The sequence below is a fragment of the Thalassophryne amazonica genome, chromosome 4 (assembly GCF_902500255.1).
Source record: "Thalassophryne amazonica chromosome 4, fThaAma1.1, whole genome shotgun sequence".
NCBI lineage: Eukaryota > Metazoa > Chordata > Actinopteri > Batrachoidiformes > Batrachoididae > Thalassophryne > Thalassophryne amazonica.
This window is the reverse complement of record NC_047106.1, coordinates 45,610,081-45,628,659: the sequence shown is the minus strand read 5'-3', so window position 1 is coordinate 45,628,659 and position 18,579 is coordinate 45,610,081. Positions and strand designations below refer to the sequence as shown.

Genomic DNA, 18,579 nt, shown 5'->3' with positions numbered 1-18,579 from the left:
GAGAGTCCATACACGATAGACTAACACTAATGAAAATAAAATTTGGCTCACTCAGGGCGCATGTAAATATGAGCATTCGAAAACCTAAATTTTGTGATTTTTGCCATTTTGGCTCATTTTGGACCCCCCCCCCAAAAAAGCAGACCCTATCAAGTATATAAAAAAAATATGTACCCGCAATAAAAATTTGGGACAAATCTGAAAGGGTCATAAATCACCACCTGCCTGACTCTTATAAATACTGGCTCTTAAAAGACAAGCCACCTTGTCTCCAGATAAAATGGGAACATATGCTGATGAGATAAATGTGCTCGCATACGGTGTTGAGATTAGCTTTAATGTGTGTCTGTCCTACCTAGAGTCCCTTAATTCAGAGAGTTGCGATATGACAAGTTGGGGGGGGTGGTCATATGACGCATGGTGCCATCTTGGGGCCAAAATAGTATTCGCTGTTAATCTATCTGCATGTAAATCCAGCTATTTTATTTATTTATTTGTTAAACTTCTGGGTTACTATGCGTTTAGATGCACAAATAAACATAACAAGGGCTTCAAGATGTACAGATTCCCTTCAGATCTGAACAGAAGAAAAATTTGGGAAAACAAAGTCAGCCGTGTGGGATGGAAGCAACATCATTGTCAACGTTTTGAGAGGTAAATTTATTGTTCAGTCCCATGTACAGTAAAACTCACCTAAACCGCCATTGTATAAACCAGATATTCGCAGTCACCGGTCAAAAAAAGTCCCAATGTTTTTGTATTGTTTTCCATGTAATTAACACTGTATATAACAGATTTTTTGCTCACATTGGATAAAATGTCCCATCTGATCGCATTGTATTTCCATTAAAAACCCCTCGCATTTGGGAATGGAGTAATTTCTGTGATTAAAAAACCGGCTGTTTATCTTTTTTTTTTTTTTTTTTAACCATGCTCAGACTCGGATGTACACCTATTAAATCAGACACAGCAAAAAGGCTGTGATTTCACAATTTCACTCCTTCGTCTCCCATCATATTTTAGTTTTTGCAGTGCGCACGCTGATTACATTTCGTGATCACGTACATTTGGCAGAAAAGTCCGCAAATTTACAGCACGAAGTTGTAAAAAGAGGAAATTGTACACCTTACCTTTGAAGCTTGTTGAGGGTCAAATTAGTCCAGAACAACATGAGAACACATTCTAACAGCCCACAAAATAACAAAGCATAATCCAGTGACTGAGAACTTTAAAACTGTCACGCACATCATTACACGGAGTTACAGAGCTGCAGAAGCATAAATCAATATTTTAATTTATTAAATAAATCATCATGAATTGCACATTTATGTAAATTTGATAGCTTAACTATTTTTAAGTACCTGTACCTGGGTGTGTTGCTATATGGGGTAAACTGATAAAAAAAAAAGAAAAAAAAAAAAGTTGAAAACATAAAAGGCTCATTCAGCACATTTGGCCCCAAAATGGCTCCATGTTCTAAGTTGACGCTACTCTCTGAATAAAGGGACCCTAGCCCGACCTAATCAGCGATGACAGTTTTGTAGCAACAGCCTACTGCTACAAAATGTATGGAAGCAACACTGGGATCCTACTTTATAAAAGTGTGTTTTGTTGAAAATTGTGGGCAGAGTGATTGCATAAATTGAGTGTCCGAAAAGGTTATGTTCCACAGCATGCAGTGAGTCAAGATCATGTGTGTACTGACAGTAGTAAACTCACTGGCTCCGACATGACTGATAGCCAAGATCATTAGCAGGCTTGAGCAAGTCTTGTCCTGCTGTCCTCCTTGGGCCATGGGAGTAGATGCAGAGGCTTATGCAACAGTTGAAAGGTCATGTTTCTCTTGCAGCTGTGCTGGTGGCCGCATCTCCATGGTGTTCTGTGTAACTTAGCTTTTCTCCTGGTCTAGGTTTTTTGCAGAAATTTCAACTTTTATGGCAAAAGTTGTAAAGTTAATGTGTGAATTGAACAGTGCTTTAAAGGTAGCCATCTAGAGCTGCAGCTATTGAATATTTTAGGAATTTAGTATTCTATTGATTATTTTATCGACTCATCGTGTAATCTGATCAAATGTACTTCTGTGTTTTTAAACAATAACAATAGTGGCAAGATTCTCCCTAAGCAGTGGGACAATATCAGTGTCATCACACAGATTTTTAAGTTTAGGGTGTTCCCTCTCTGTTTTCCAGGGTAATTCCTCATGTCGTTTTGAGTTTTGGAGCTTTCCTGAGCAGTGGCAGTCTGTAAAATCCTCAGTTTACAGACAGACTGCATGTTAACATGAACAGAGCCTGTGAAAAATAGCTGTGGAGGGCAGCTTTTCCACAACAGCCGCATTGATAAATCAACTGTGCACACTGTTGATAAAAATGCTTATCAGTTCCAAATAAAGGCATTCATTGAATAGTTAAATATGATTCACTTAAAGTGAGCTTTTTAAATTAAAATTAAAAAGTGAACCTTTTGCTTCATCTGTCGAGGTGGAGAGCAGCTAGTGGACCAAACCGTTTTTTTTTTTGTTTTTTTTTGTTAAATATACCAACACACTGCTTCACTTTAAATGCGCAATAAATCCATTTCAGATGATCACCACGGACCCTCTTTCTCTTAAAAGGCTTTATTTTACTCAGTGTGCTGCTTTCTAAAGTTGTAGCATTGGCTGCTACATTGATTAGCTCTTACACTGGTTATGTCCATGCTCTACTGTTCTAATATTTGAGACAAGTTATTTGCCGCAAACATTTTTTGTAAGCAAATTTTTTGAGTTAATGGATTATTGTTAATTGTTTCGGCCTATCTGCCACCACAGCAGGTACTTCACCACACACACATGGGCAAATATCATGAATTTATTCAGCAGTTTTCTATGTCAACAACATTTTATTGAGTCTTAAAGTAAATAAATATGAAATTGGTCACTGGATCCTTAATCTCCGGACATAAATAAAAATCAATAGAATTTGTATATGGTGACTGGAAGCTAGATCTCTGGTCAGAAATGAAATCTGTACATGGTAGATCCTAGATCTCTGGACATAAATAAAATCTGTACTACATGGTGGAACCTAGATCTCTGGACATAAATAGACATAAAATCTGTAGTGTTTGTCAGAAGCATTTCCTTTCAGATATTAATGACACAAATGTAACTCCATAGCCTCTGAGCTGAGCTCAGCCGCCTATGCTGCCACGTCAAGATCAGTGTAATTTATAAAGAATGCAGGATGTATCATTTTGGGAGGAAAAAACTTTTTAGTCTGTTGTAATTTGTTGTCTTTATTACACTGTTTGGAAAGGTGCCATTTGATTTTAAAACGGTGATTCGCTTTGAAGTTATTAATTCCAACCGGACTCTAACTTGACTCAGCAGAGAGCGGCACAGTGTTTGCAAATGGAACGGAGGACGATTTTCTTTCTTTCCTGGAACAAGACAAGAGTCCCAGTTCATGACTTTAATCCGTACAAATGTGACTAATGATTGACATCTTTAAATGGCTTTGAGAGGGGTTAAGAAGCAGACTCGCTGCTTCTGAAAAGCAGCGAAGCAGAGAACCAACGACGCAGTGGATCGGAGCACTGCTTCATTGGTTCAAGCTACAAGCAGAGCCGCTGCGGAAGCGGTTGATTGCAGACCCACTGCAGGATTTGCAAATTACCATTTTCCCGACAAACACCCTCAAAAACAACGGCCATTCTGAAGGACCGATACGGGAATCGTGAAGCAAAAAGGCTGTTGATGTCAATGGATTGAATCATTTCTTAACGATTCTCGAAAAGAACCGGTTCTCAACACCCAACCCTAGTTTTGACACTTGTTATTACTAAGGCCCCCTGACTCGAGCATGACTTTGATTCATGCACTAACATGACCTGTGTCGTGCTGGAGAGTAAACACGTCTTTAACGAATGCAGACAGGATGTGAGAGGGCCGCCAATGCGTGCTATTGCACACAGAGAATTTTGAAATGTTCAAAAAATCTTTCACGCATAAATGTGCTATGTGGCGCGATGTAATTGCCAACACGATGTGCAGCTCGTCAAGTCGAATAAAGAAGTGAACAGAGCGAGTGGTGATGTCAGCGGATCACATCAGAGTGCAGCTCGTCTGAACGATTATAACAGGAAGTTAAATCTGTCATAAACAGACTTTAACAGCTGCACACAAAAAGGAAAGAACACACAACTGTTTTACCAAGCCATGACATTGTAAACATGACAGCTTGTTAGGTGCGCACGCACGAACGGCTGAAGCTGGAGCAGTCCTCTGTGATTCAGGAAGTGATTACAGCCGTTTTCAATGGCCAATTTGCAGAGAAAATGATTAATCTGACACTAAATAATTTTTTATATACACAGCATTCAGCGCAGTGTGTGTGGCAGCCGGTAGAACAAAGAATGGTGTCCAGCTGAGAAGACAGTGGGTGGGATCATCACGACAATGGGTTTGCAAGTGTGTGAATCAAAGTCATGCGTGTGTCAGGGGGCCTTTAGTTTTTCAAAGCACTTTGTGACTAGAGGTGTTATAGAGCTATAGGCAGTCATTCAGAGTCATAATTATGGACTGTTTGAGAATCAGGAGGATGATGCTTGTTTTCAGACATGTGGGTACAATGGTGAAGGACAGGGATTGATTGAAATTGTCTGTGAAGACGTTGCTTACTTTGTCAGCACATGGTCTGAGGGCTAATCTGTCTGCAGATGAGCTTTTAAAGTGTTCTTTGTCACTTACTTTGCAGTTTTTGCACAGTTACTGTTGCTGTTCCTGAAGCTCAAAGGCTTCAGGAACAGCATTGTGCGTTTGCTTCCCATTGAAGTCTGTCAAAGTTTTTTTTTTTTTTTATTAATTTATTTTTTTACTGGGGATGTCTTCTGCTCGAACCATTAACCCTATCTCATTTAAAGTTTAGAATCCTTTGTCTTTGTTTCTTTTTTGTTTGCATGTTACTGCAGTCATGGCAACGTATTTGGAGTGTAATTTTTTACACCCCCCCCTTTACTTTTTTGGGTGAAGATGCACAACACATCATGATGCAGGTTTTTTTTTTTTTTTTTTTTTTTTTACACTGCTGTCTGAGTGTATCTGTATCAGGGAAAGTGGGTGTATTTGTGTCAGTGACATAAATAATGTCAGCAGGCTGTAAATACCTTATGTGTCAGCATTACAAGAACCATAACTAAGGAAGATGATGCTGGAAGGGGGAAATAACCCTTGGAGTCGGTAGCAGACAGTATTGTTCAAAGACATTGCTCATAGCTTCTGCTAAAACATCTGTAATATGACCATTTGCTTTGACAGATCTGTTGTGGTGTTCAAAATGACTGCAAAGCCACATGATTTTCTAAACTGGGTAACGGGAGTATTGTGCCCTCAGACTTTCGGCATGCACTGTCTTACCAAAATGCAGATTTAACCTTAGATGCCAGCTATTTATACAACATGCAGTCTTCCTTAAAACTACTTTATTCTGGTAAAGTATCAACTCAATTCAGTTTTTCTATTTATTTTATTTGTGCAGGTAAACCCTGTTGCGCAAGTTGGGGTCCACAAAATCGGACCATGAGTTATCTGAAACCGCGAGTTAATGAGGTTGACCAAAAAAACTTAAAACCAGCTTACCTTGCCATATTACAGTAGTTTCAGTTTCAACTATTTGAAGCATGACTCCTTCCTGGTTGGTGATTATGTCTTCATCTGGAGTGGGTTCAGGATCATCTTCGTCCTCCTTGCGCTGCTGCACTGAGGGCTTCGTCAGTGCGCACAATTCAGGACGATGATTCTGGACGATTCAACGTTTTTAGATGTGATCTTCCTCTTTAGATTCTTCCCAATGGTTCAAATCGGACTGGAATTTATATCTGCCACCGCCCCTCGTGCCCGAAGCACACACGCCATTTTGTGATGGCATCGCGAAAAGTAAATTAATCTATTAGTTTGTGATACCATCACGAAAATGCTTTTCCTGGTTATGGGGGTGATGGTTAATCGAAATTGACTTTTATACAGTAGTCTAAATTTTTGGGGGTCCACAAATAGACTGTGAGTAAAGCAGAAACGTGACTTATGCGAACGCAAGTTAATGAGGTTTGCCTGTATAGCACCAAACCACAACAAAGCCGCCTCAAGGTGCTTCACACGAGGAAGGACTTACCTTACCACCCCCCCGAGCAAGCATACAGGCGACAGTGGTGACAATGAGGAAGAAACTTTAAGCAGACCAGAGCCAGAGAAGTGACCCACTTAGGTCATTCTAACACGTAGGTTTTTACAGATTGTACAAGAGTTTCTTTACAAATGGAAGAAAGAGAAGAACAACAAAAACGGTGTCCTTATTTGAAAGTATTCACACCGCTTCACATTTTCCACATTTTGTTATGTTACAGCCATAGAGTTACATATATTAAAGCTAGAGCATGGACTCCCTATACCGCTAATGTAATGCTGCCGTGCCAACATGGGGGCGCGGCTGCCACTACTCAAGAGGACAAAAAGGACATGAAGTACCCGGAAGTGCAATAAGGTGTGCTTGTTTAGTGAACAAGATTTAATCAACTACACAGATAAATGGTGTTTTTTTTTTAAAGACAAAACCTAACATTACTCATTGAAGAAATGAGTTAAAACTTTGACAAGACTTTATCATTGATTGAATGCAATAATGCTTAGAAATGAGTTTCTTTTACAGACAAATTTGATTTGTAAATGTTCGTTTGCCCTATATTTTGTTTTCTTTTATATGTAAATAATATACAATAAGCCCATTGTGTTATTTTACTTCTTAATTTTATGTGTGCTGCTATTTCAAGATTTTGTACAGTACCTGTTTTGTTTCTATTTAATGCATAAAAAAAATCCAATACAAAATAAAAACACTGCAGTCCGGTTCCCTGGAGTGCAGGACCAGGATCAGTGATTGGCGTTGTCAGCACAGAGAGAAAAACAGCAGAATCAGTTGGACGAAAATAACTGCACGTGAGGAATTTATTCACCAGCAGTTAATCAACAGGGAAGCAAAGAGATTGCTAAGGTGGTTGCTGGCAGCACCTATTCCAGATTCTGTAGAGTGAATAGGATGAGAGTCAACGACTCTCCCTGGGTGGGAAGATGTGTTAAAGAAGCCGAATATTTATGGTATTTATTATTTTGTGATATATGTTACTTAAATCTGTTGTTGTTGTTGTAGTAGTAGTAGAGATTTGTTTTACTTTGACATGCCTTCAATGGAAAAATGATACAGAAAGTTTGATCTTGATTTGAAACTAGCAAATAATGCTTAATGTTAATATATTTAATAGGAAACTCTCATTTTAAATTGTATTTTCATTTACATGCTGTTAATTCTGAGCTGCCAACCTGTAAACATTTTTGGCACCAGGCATGCATTTGACATCTAAGGATGATTTTTCGCTCAAAATTACCTATAAAAAGCTCAGGTAAATTATTAACCAGTTGTGCTGCATGCCAGTCTGTGACATACCAGACCTATGACAACACCTTACCTTTTTTTTTTTATGATTTTTGTATTTGTGGATTTTGAGTTATGCGCACATGCACTTGACAGAGGTTAAATGGCAATTATATGAGACAGTAATGAGCAATAAAATTTAATGTACAAATAATTGTATTTACAAGTCACTGTCATGATACATTTTCTTAAGTTAAATGGTAAACTATGAAGTATTGTTGATGCTGTATTTCTTTTGAAATGTTCTGTCTTCCTTGATCACAAAGATTTCCTTCTTTTTCACTTTTAGGACAAACTGATTGGTGTAACCACACTTAGGACCTGAGACATTTCATAAATGTAGGTATGCAGATAAGTAGCCACTTTGTTTTTTCTTTTTTTTTTTTCAACACTATTCTGGTTGTGTACATTGTTAAAATGACAAAAATTGTGTAGCTGTCCAAATGGTTAAGCATCTTGTAGTAAAAAAAAAAAAAAAAATTTCTAAAATTATCTTCCTTAAAGTCAAACTTAAACCAAATTTCTACAATTTGATATTGATTAAAATATAAAAGCCAACATAATAGCTTGCATAAGTAATGTAACGCTTTGGTGTAATAACCAGTTTTATTGCCAGTTTTCTTTAGACAACTCAGGGGATGGATACATGAACATTTCCAAGTCACTGAATATGTATTGGACTTTATTTGCATCAATTATGAATACAAACAGTATGGTACTCTATGGTAAATCTGTATGGAGTAGATAGTTCTCAAAAACTGAGCGACTGTGCAAGGAGAAGAGTGAGGATAGCCACTAAGACACCCAGACAATCCAGAAGTTACAGGCTTCTCAGGCTGTGATTGGAGAAATTGTGCATAGTGCATGTTTTGCATTTTGTATCATCAGTTACACAGCTTTATGATGAAGCGGTATAGAAGAAGATTTTCTTAAAAAGAAGACTTGAAGCTTCAGCTCCAATTTGCCAGAAGATACATCTGAGATGCAAGCTTAGATTGGATGTTATGGTGAAAGAAAATCCACAGCATCCAAATCCATTACTTACGCAACCAATAATCTTTCATATTTTTAATTAATTTATATCAAGTTGTACAGATTGCTTTCAGTTTAAGAAAGATAATTTTAGAAATTTTGATTATATACACACACACACACACACACACACACACACACACACACACACACACACACACACACACACACACACACACACACACACACACACACACACACACACACACACACACACACACACACTCTATTTTTGTTGTTGTATTTGAAATGGCATAAGCAAATTAAATTTGTGAAATATCAAGTGTTTCAATACTTTTGGAGGGCACTGTGTATACTAGGGCTGCAGCTATCAATTATTTTTGTAATCGAGTATTCTATCGATTATTCTGGCAATTAATAGAGTAATAAAAAGTACTTTGCGTTTTTAAACATGAATAGTCCAGGGCTCTCTCTAACCAATGGCACAATGTCACTGTGCCAAAGTCTTGAAATTTTGCTGAAATGGCGATGGGATGTGGGTTTCTGTTTTTTTTTTCCCCCAACTTGTAAAATTTAACCATTTTGAGTTTGGTTATTATTATTTTTAAAGGCTGGTGGACTGGGTCCCTACGTGATTTTTTTTTTTTTTTTTTAATCCCTCTTTCTCTGCGATTCAGCAGATGCATTTCAGCTGGAGGTTGAACATGCATGCCCCACAGTCACTGTTTTTAAAGTTACCATGTTTGTGAAGCACTGTGTGTTGCTCAAAAAAAGCAGAAATTAAAAAGAGAAAAACACAGTGCGAGTCTGAACAAAACAGACAGCAGCTGGCTTCGACTGTGGGTGCCCGGCCATGAGGTCAGTCACTCATCATGTCGAGCAGACCGTGTTTTTTTTTTTTTTTTTAAATAGACAAACACACTGCTTCACTTTAAATGCACAGTAAGTCTATTTCAGATGATCAGTGTAGACCTTCTTTCTGTTAAAAGGCTTTATTTTACTCTGTGTCGCATTGGAAAGCAGTAACTTTAAGGGCGAAATTATTCGCCATTACACGGCCTGAGCGCATGCTCTAGTCTTCTTCTGTTGTTTTTCTGGGGACATTACAGCGCCACACACAGGCCTGGCATATGTACTACAACATTAATCAAAGTTTTGGGGCACAGAATTTGCCTCAATCATTTTTTGTAATCGAATTATTCGAGTAATCATTTCAGCCCTAGTGTGTACACACACACAGGGTTAGAAATTTTGTGGTTTTTTTTTTCACATCCTTTTAACTGTGTTTTAATGTGTGTGTGTGTAGTGTGCCCACCACTATATATATATATATATATATATATATATATATATATATATATATATATATATATATATATATATATATACTCAACAAAAATATAAATGCAACACTTTTGGTTTTGCTCCCATTTTGAAAGAGATGAACTCAAAGATCTAAAACTTTTTCCACATACACAATATCACCATTTCCCTCAAATATTGTTCACAAACCAGTTTAAATCTGTGATAGTGAGCACTTCTCCTTTGCTGAGATAATCCATCCCACCTCACAGGTGTGCCATACCAAGATGCTGATTCGACACCTTGATTAGTGCACAAACTGGAGTCAGGTCGAGACCCCGATGAGGACGACAAGCATGCAGATGAGCTTCCCTGAGACGGTTTCTGACAGTTTGTGCAGAAATTCTTTGGTTATGCAAACCGATTGTTTCAGCAGCTGTCCGAGTGGCTGGTCTCAGACGATCTTGGAGGTGAACATGCTGGATGTGGAGGCCCTGGGTTGGTGTGGTTACACGTGGTCTGCGGTTATGAGGCTGGTTGGATGTACTGCCAAATTCTCTGAAACGCCTTTGGAGACGGCTTATGGTAGAGAAATGAACATTCAATACGCGAGCAACAGCTCTGGTTGACATTCCTGCTGTCAGCATGCCAATTGCACGCTCCCTCAAATCTTGCGACATCTGTGGCATTGTGCTGTGTGATAAAACTGCACCTTTCAGAGTGGCCTTTTATTGTGGGCAGTCTAAGGCACACCTGTGCACTAATCATGGTGTCTAATCAGCATCTTGGTATGGCACACCTGTGAGGTGGGATGGATTATCTCAGCAAAGGAGAAGTGCTCATTATCACAGATTTAGACTGGTTTGTGAACAATATTTGAGGGAAATGGTGATATTGTGTATGTGGAAAAAGTTTAGATCTTTGAGTTCATCTCATACAAAATGGGAGCAAAACCAAAAGTGTTGCGTTTATATTTTTGTTGAGTATATATATATATATATATATATATATATATATATATATATATATATATATATATATATATATATATATATATATATATATATATATATATATATATATATATATAGTGGTGGGCACACTTCCGATAACAGATAATTATCGAAGATAATGTTTTCATTATCGGATTATCTTTTTAGATAAATTTAAAAACCATCATCGGACTAATTATCTTCCGATGAATTACCGTCCGATAACGTACTAAACTAAGCTGAACAGTGAGACCTACCTGTTAAAAGTTTCCTAATAGGCATATTGTTCTACCCTCTGCAAACAGAAACCACTCTATCGTCTGTAAGCAAAGGAGAACTGGTGACCAAAAAAAAGTCATTTCCTTTAACACCATACTAATATAATCGCAATGTCACCAAGTCATCCAGAGGCATACATGTTTAACTTATGGTTCAAATTTTAACCACTCATTTTAGACAAGTTATTTAAAATTATTGTCATGTCTGAAGTTTATAAAGTGAAAATATCAGATATATGTTTTCGTTTTAAAGTAATGTGCTAATTTTTAAGGTTTTGTGAGCACATGCTGTGCCAGGCAGCAATGCATTATGGGTAGCATAAGGTAATCTCAGATGTTCACGACAGGACAAATGCATTTCAGACACTCTGTTCAGGGTCCACAGATAACAGCATTAAACTCTAGTGCCTAAAACTCTCGTGAATATATTCTCTGGGTTTATAGACGTTAGTGTATTTGCGTTTGTTAAATTCCACGCATCTTAAATGTAGCAGACACGGATTATCTGGAATTTTGTTTGACATTTTTGTCAAGGCCGCTACTGCCATCTACTGGCCAGGAGTGTTCATGGCAGTATTAAACGTCTGGGTACGTAGCTGCTCTCAAAGTGTTGGTATTGTCCATTGTCCATGCGCTTTTTGTGTGCATATATTTGTTAACTTTGTATTCTAAAACTACAGTTAGAAGTAATTCCGACTCATCGGTCCACACGAACGAGGTTGGCGCCATGTTTTTAGTTTTTGTGGAAGTGACGACAAGAGAATAAGGCTCCTGATTGGATAGAATTTTAATCAGTACCGCCACCCAAAGGTTTGGCAGACTAATTACAACACATTTATACGGTTCGATGTGGATGGATTTTTTGTTTTAAACGACGTAGTGTGGATGAAGTTTTTTCCCCAATCTGAAAGGGTAAGATATTCTGTTTTACAAATACCCGACAACGTGTGTACATGGCCTTATGTCTGTGAAAGGCACTATATAAATAAATTTACTTACTTACTTACTAATATTGAGTGCACGTTTTACAACATCATAAAAGTTTTAAAACATGAAATTGCGATGACACTTCCAGGGCTCCGTAAAAATGCCTGTTTTTACAAGTAAAAATGGAATATTTTACAAAAGCACATTTATCTTTAAACCAACACACGACACATGTCACATTAACGTGTTGGTTTACATAATGGATTACTGAACCAATCACTGTTTAGCACTTTTACCCAGAATGCTTTGCGGTCTGTGTTTGTTACAAAACCTCAGAATTAGTGCCTTATTCAATTTTCAATTTTAATTTTAACTTTGTACAAATGACAATTGACAATAATGGAGTTATTCTATCAGTATTTTCAAAAAACCATAAGTTAGTATGACTTTATTTTTCAAGACCTCCGCCTGACCGGAGTGTTGAAATTGATAGGGAGCTGGCCTTATGGCTGCTCTCGGTGTGCCTCTGTGGTGGGAGCACTGTTGTAAACAAGAACTTCCAGCAGGGGCAGAATGTTGAAAGAAAAATGATTATGATTAGTAAAGAGTTGATTTCGTGGGTGCTTTCAGGTTTTGTCTGTGCTGTTTCCTGCAGGGGGCAGCATGGTCAAACATTCTTGGTTATTCTTTAGGTCTTTTACCGCTTTTAATGCTTTCAAAAGCGATTGTGTTAAAAATCAATTTCAGCTCTTTAGTAACTGCAAATGTCCCATAGACAACACCGGAATTTATCAGTTATCGATTATCTGTAACTTCCGATACATTTTTGGGTGGTTTATCGGTTTAACTTTATCAAAATAACTTTTCAGTTATCTTATCTGTTATCGAAGTTAATTTTTTGGTTATCTGTGCCCACCACTGTGTGTGTGTGTGTGTGTGTGTGTGTGTGTGTGTGTGTGTGTGTGTGTGTGTGTGTGTGTGTGTGTGTGTGTGTGTGTGTGTGTGTGTGAGGTGAGGAAAATAAGTATTTGAACACCCTGCGATTTTGCAAGTTCTCCCACTTAGAAATCATGGAGGGGTCTGAAATCTTCATCTTAGGTGCATGCCCACTGTGAGAGACATAATCTAAAAAAGAATCCGGAAATCACAATGTATGATTTTTTTTTTAACAATTTATTTGTATGTTACTGCTGCAAATAAGTATTTGAACACCTGTGAAAATCAATGTTAATATTTGGTACAGTAGCCTTTGTTTGTAATTAGAGGTCAAACGTTTCCTGTAGTTTTTCACCAGGATTGCACACACTGCAGCAGGGATTTTGGTTCAGAATTCTTTGTCATTGTTCAAGGGCTCAACGAAATTCAAAAGCAGCTCCGAGAAAAAACAGTGCAACAAACAATGCATAATGCATATAAAAGTTATAAAAAGACTATTACAGTGGGGTTGAGGCGTTCAGGGCAACAGCAGCTCTTGGAAAGAAGCTGTTTTTCACTCTGTTTTACTCCTTATTGTTCTAAAACGCCTCCCAGAAGGTAAGAGTTCAAATAGATAGTGACCGGGGTGTGAGGAGTCCCTGACAATGCTGCGGGCTCTCCTAAGACAGCGGGTATGGTGAATCTCCTCCAGAGATGGGAGAGTGCAGCCAATCAGTCTCTGGGCAGTGTTAATGACCTGCTGAAGTTGCTTCCTCTTTACTGCAGTGCAGCTGGAGAACCACAGCGAGATGCTGCAGCTCAGCACAGACTCCACAGAGCAGTGATAGAAGGACAGCAGAAGCTCAGATCTCAAATTATTCTTCCTGAGAATCCTCAGGAAGTAGAGTCTCTGCTGCGCCTTCTTCAGGATCGCTGTGGAGTTAATAGTCCACGTCAGATCCTCGCTGATGTAGGTGCCCAGGAACCTGAAGTCTTGCACCATCTCCACCCTATCCCCATTGATGGTGACGGGCTGAATGTCTGGTTGTATGTCCACTCTGAATATCCACTCCTCCATACAGATCTTCTCTAGATATTTCAGGTTTGGTGTTTCAGCTCCCTCCAAAGATTTTCTATTGAGTTCAGGTCTGGAGACTGGCCAGGTCACTCCAGGACCTTGAAATGCTTCTTCTGTGTTTGTGGTCATTGTCATGCTGGAAGACCCAGCCATGACCCATCTTCAATGCTCTTACTGAGGGAAGAAGGTTGTTTGCCAAAATCTCGCAATACATGACCCCATCCATCCTCCTCTCAATACGGTGCAGTTGTCCTGTCCCGTTTGCAGAAGAGCACCCCCAGAGTATGATGTTTCCAACCCCATGCTTCAGTGTTAGGATGGTTTTCTTGGGGTTGTTCTCATCCTCTAAACATGGTAAGTGGAGTTGATTCCAAAAAGCTCTATTCTGGTCTCATCTGACCACATGACCTTCTCCCATGCCTCCTCTGGATCATCCAGATGGTCACTGGTGAACATCAAACAGGCCTGGACATGTGCTGGCTTGAGCAGGGGGACCTTGCTGCCCTGCAGGATTTTAAACCATGACAGCATCATGTGTTACTAATGTAATATTTGTGACTGTGGTCCCAGCTCTCTTCAGGTCATTGATCAGGTCCTCCTGTGTAGTTCTGAGCTTTCTCAGAATCATCCTTAAAGTGAGATCTTGCATGGAATCGCAGACCGAGGAAGATTGACAGTCATCTTGTGTTTCTTCCACTTTCTAATAAATAATCATAACAGTTGTTGTCTTCTACCAAGCTGCTTGCCTGTTGTCCTGTAGTCCATTCCATCCTTCTGCAGGTCTACAGTTTTGTCCCTGGTGTCCTTAGACAGCTCTTTGGTCTTGGCTATGGTGGACAGGTTAGAGTGTGAATGATTGAGTGTGTGAACAGGTGTCTTTTATACAGGTAACAAGTTCAAACAGGTACAATTAATACAGGTAAAGAGTGCAGAATAAGAGGGCTTCTTAAAGAAAACTTAACAGGTCTGTGAGAACCAGAATTCTTGCTGGTTGGTAGGTGTTCAAATACTTATTTGCAGCAGTAACTTTAAATTAAATTATTAAAAAATAATCCATTGTAATGTCTGGATTTGTTTTTTTAGATTATGTCTCTCACAGTGGACATGCACCTAAGATGAAAATTTCAGACCCCTCCATGATTTCTAAGTGGGAGAACTTGTAAAATCGCAGGGTGTTCAAATACTTAATTTCCTCACTCTGTGTGTGTGTGTGTGTGTGTGTGTGTGTGTGTGTGTGTGTGTGTGTGTGTGTGTGTATATATATATATATATTCTATTTCTACCTCATTTTCTTATGTCTTGTACTGTTACAAGTGTACAAGTATTATTGTTATTGCTTATCCTTGCACATGCTGCTTAATGAACATTTTCCTCTACTTGCACCTATCTTGTGTGTTTTTTAAGAGCTGACGTAACGTGAATTTCTCCTCTGTGAGATCAAGTAAAGTTTATCTTATCTTAATCATTAAGGATGTAACAAGACACCAACTCTGATATGTCACATGTCACAATAGACCAGTTATGATTCGATACCTAACTATACTCAACAAAAATATAAACGCAACACTTTTGGTTTTGCTCCCATTTTTTATTTTTTTTATTTTTTTTTTTTAATTATTTTTTATCCAAACATACAAGAACAGAGGGAAAAAAAACAGAAAAGAAACTATGAACAATGGGGAAGAGTGCTGTTACATTTGTTCAGAAAATAAATGATCAGTATTCGCTAATTAAAATTTATATATATATTGTTCAGATAAAGTCCGATCTTGTATATTTCACATATTCTGTCCACTTTGACCATGTTTCATAGAAAGAGTCTCTTTGGTTCCGAATGATGGAGGATAGTTTTTCCATCTCGTAGATATCGTGGACTATTTCTATCCATTCTTCCACCGAAGGGGGGTCTGCCTTCAATCATTTTCTTGTGATGGCTTTTTTACTTGCTATTAATAGGATTGCCAATAATTTTGTTTCATTCCTTCTCCAATTCTGAACATTTACATCTCCCAAGTATATGCATTCAAATGTAAATGATACTTTGTAGCCAAAAACATTATTTACATGATTACAAATCTGTGACCAGTATGTCTTAAGAATACTACAATCCCAAAAAATGTGGTAGTGGTTGGCCCCAGAGGAGCCACACAGCCTCCAACATGAATCCCCTCTCCCTCTGTCTTTTTTGAACAGGTGTGATAAAGAACCTTGTAATACTTTTCCATCCAAACTCTCGCCATGTATTAGATCCTGTGGTCTTCCACTGAAGGTGACAAATCTTTTCCCAACTTTCAATTGAAATGTTCAGATTGCCCTCAATTTCCCATTTTTTCTTAATGTGCTCTGTGTTACCCTTTTTACTTAATTGAATTGCTTTGTGCAAATTGGATATTATGTTGTTCATAGAAATTGATTTTATTAGAGTTAAAAAGGTGTGAATAAATCTTAATTCACTGTTTTCCCATAGGGCTTTAATGTTTTGGTCAAAATGATGCCTGATTTGTAAATATCTATAGAAGTCATCTTGATTAAGACCATTTTTCCCCTTCAGCTTTTCAAAGCTCATGAACTCCCCCTTGTGGATGAAAGAATAGTACGAAGTCAGACCCTTTGAGATCCAAGTTTTAAACCTATTATCTTGAGTATTTGGAAAAAAGTCCGAATCATACGCTATCCATCTTAATATCCAAGAGATTTTCTCCAATTTACAAATTTTTAGTACCCCATCCCAACATTTCAACATAGATTCATACATAAAATCTTTCATAATGTTAAATTTGTTTCTTAATTTTTTATCTGACAATGTTGCCATAATTGGTGTTTTTTCTGTTTCTACCCTTTCAACCTCCTTCCAACTGGCTGAGTAGGATGGGGAACCTAAAGATACCAGGGGTTTAAGTTGGGCCGCAAAGTAATATTCTTGAAGGCAAGGTAGCCCGAGTCCACCCTTCTCCTTCCTCAACTGTAATGTTTTGTATTTAACTCTAGCTTTTTTATTGTGCCAAATATATTTACCCAACATTCTATCCCATTCGTCAAAATATTTCTGTGGTATCCAAACCGGTAAACAATTAAATAAATACAGCAATCTTGGAAGGATGTTCATTCTGATTGACTCCACACGAGAATGTATTCCCAAGAAGGGGATTGTACTCCACCTCTGTAAATCCATTTTAATTTTTGAGATTAATGGACCATAATTTGCGTCAAAAAGTTTTTCAAAATCTTCTGTTAAAACCACTCCCAAATATTTGATGTTATTTGAGTCCCATTTCCATTTATATGTGTTTTTTATACTTATTGGTGGTTTATAGTTTAGTTTTAACACTTGAGTTTTATTTATGTTGATTTTATATCCTGAGAGGGAGCCATATCTATCCAGCACCTGCATTAGTTTGGGTAGGGATAGCGAGGGCTCAGTCAAGAATATCAGTATGTCGTCCGCAAAAAGGGCTAGTTTTTGTTCACCTGAGTTGAGGTTTACACCTTTGATTTCTGTAGTCTGTCTTATAACTTGGCTCAGCGGTTCGATAAATAGAGCAAATAAAAGTGCGGAAGCTCCACACCCTTGACGAGTGCCTCTCTCCAAGGCAAAAGTTTTGGTCAAATCTCCATTAATTTTTATCCTAGCAATTGGTTTGTTGTATAGTGATGCAAAAGTATCAATAATATTATGATGGAAGCCAAATTTAGCCATTATTTTATATAGGAATTCCCATCTTACCGAATCAAATGCTTTTTCAGCATCTAAACTTATCATAAGTGTTTCCAAATTACATTTTTTGACATGTTTCATAATTAATAATGTTTTTAGAATATTGTCCTGAGTCTTTCTGTCTAATAAAACCCGTCTGGTCCTTATTGATAAGGTCTGGTAGAATTGTCTCTAATCTTTTGCAGAAAATAGAGGTGAAAATTTTGTAATCTATGTTGAGCACACTTACGGGGCGATAGTTTCCACATTGCATTTTATCTTTATTTTCTTTCGGGATTATGGAAATGATGGCTTCTTTCCATGAAGGTGGTATACTTTTCTTGTCGATAATCCAATTAAACGTTTTCACCAATGTTAAAACTAAGTGTTCTTGCATCACTTTATACCACTCTGAATTAAATCCGTTGGCCCCTGGGCTTTTGCCGTTTTTCAATCTCTTTATTGATGCTGAAACTTCCTCCTTTGTTATTTCTGATGTCAATCTCTCTCTTATTTTGGTCCTCTGAAACTTTAGGTAAGTTTAGGGATAATATAAATGCATCAATATCTTCACTGCTCCCTAATTGTGGTTGAGAATACAATTTCCGGTAATATTCTTCAAAGCATTCTTGTATTTTTTCAGGGCTAGTCTCCACAGCATTTGTTACTGGGTGTTTTATTTTGTATATTGTCCGTTCTGCCTCTTGTTTTCTTAATCTGTAAGATAAAAGTTTGAGTGCTTTCCCGCCTGTATCGTAGTATCGTTGTTTTGTAAAAAGGAGCTTTTTTTTGGATCTCTTGCGTGTTTATAGCATCTATCTCATTTTTCATTTCCTTTATTTTAGATTTGACCAAATTATTTGGTGACGTGGAGTGCTCTTTCACAAGTTCTTTAAGTTTGGTTTCTAATTCTTGTATTTTCTGAATTTTACGTTTC

General features: G+C 37.8%; 1 protein-coding gene across 5 annotated transcripts in view; it reads left to right on the top strand.

The window, feature by feature from the left end:
- Window positions 1-18,579, top strand: part of LOC117508145 (eukaryotic translation initiation factor 4 gamma 1-like) — a 210,168-nt gene that overhangs the window by 39,425 nt on the left and 152,164 nt on the right. For 4 of the 5 annotated variants that reach the window (XM_034167809.1, XM_034167811.1, XM_034167810.1 and 1 more), the window contains exon 2: window positions 7,753-7,802. The gene's annotated coding sequence lies outside the window, so the exon portion shown is untranslated. Of the gene's footprint in view, window positions 1-7,752; window positions 7,807-18,579 lie in introns of all 5 variants that reach the window. The other variant, XM_034167808.1, reaches the window with a different exon arrangement.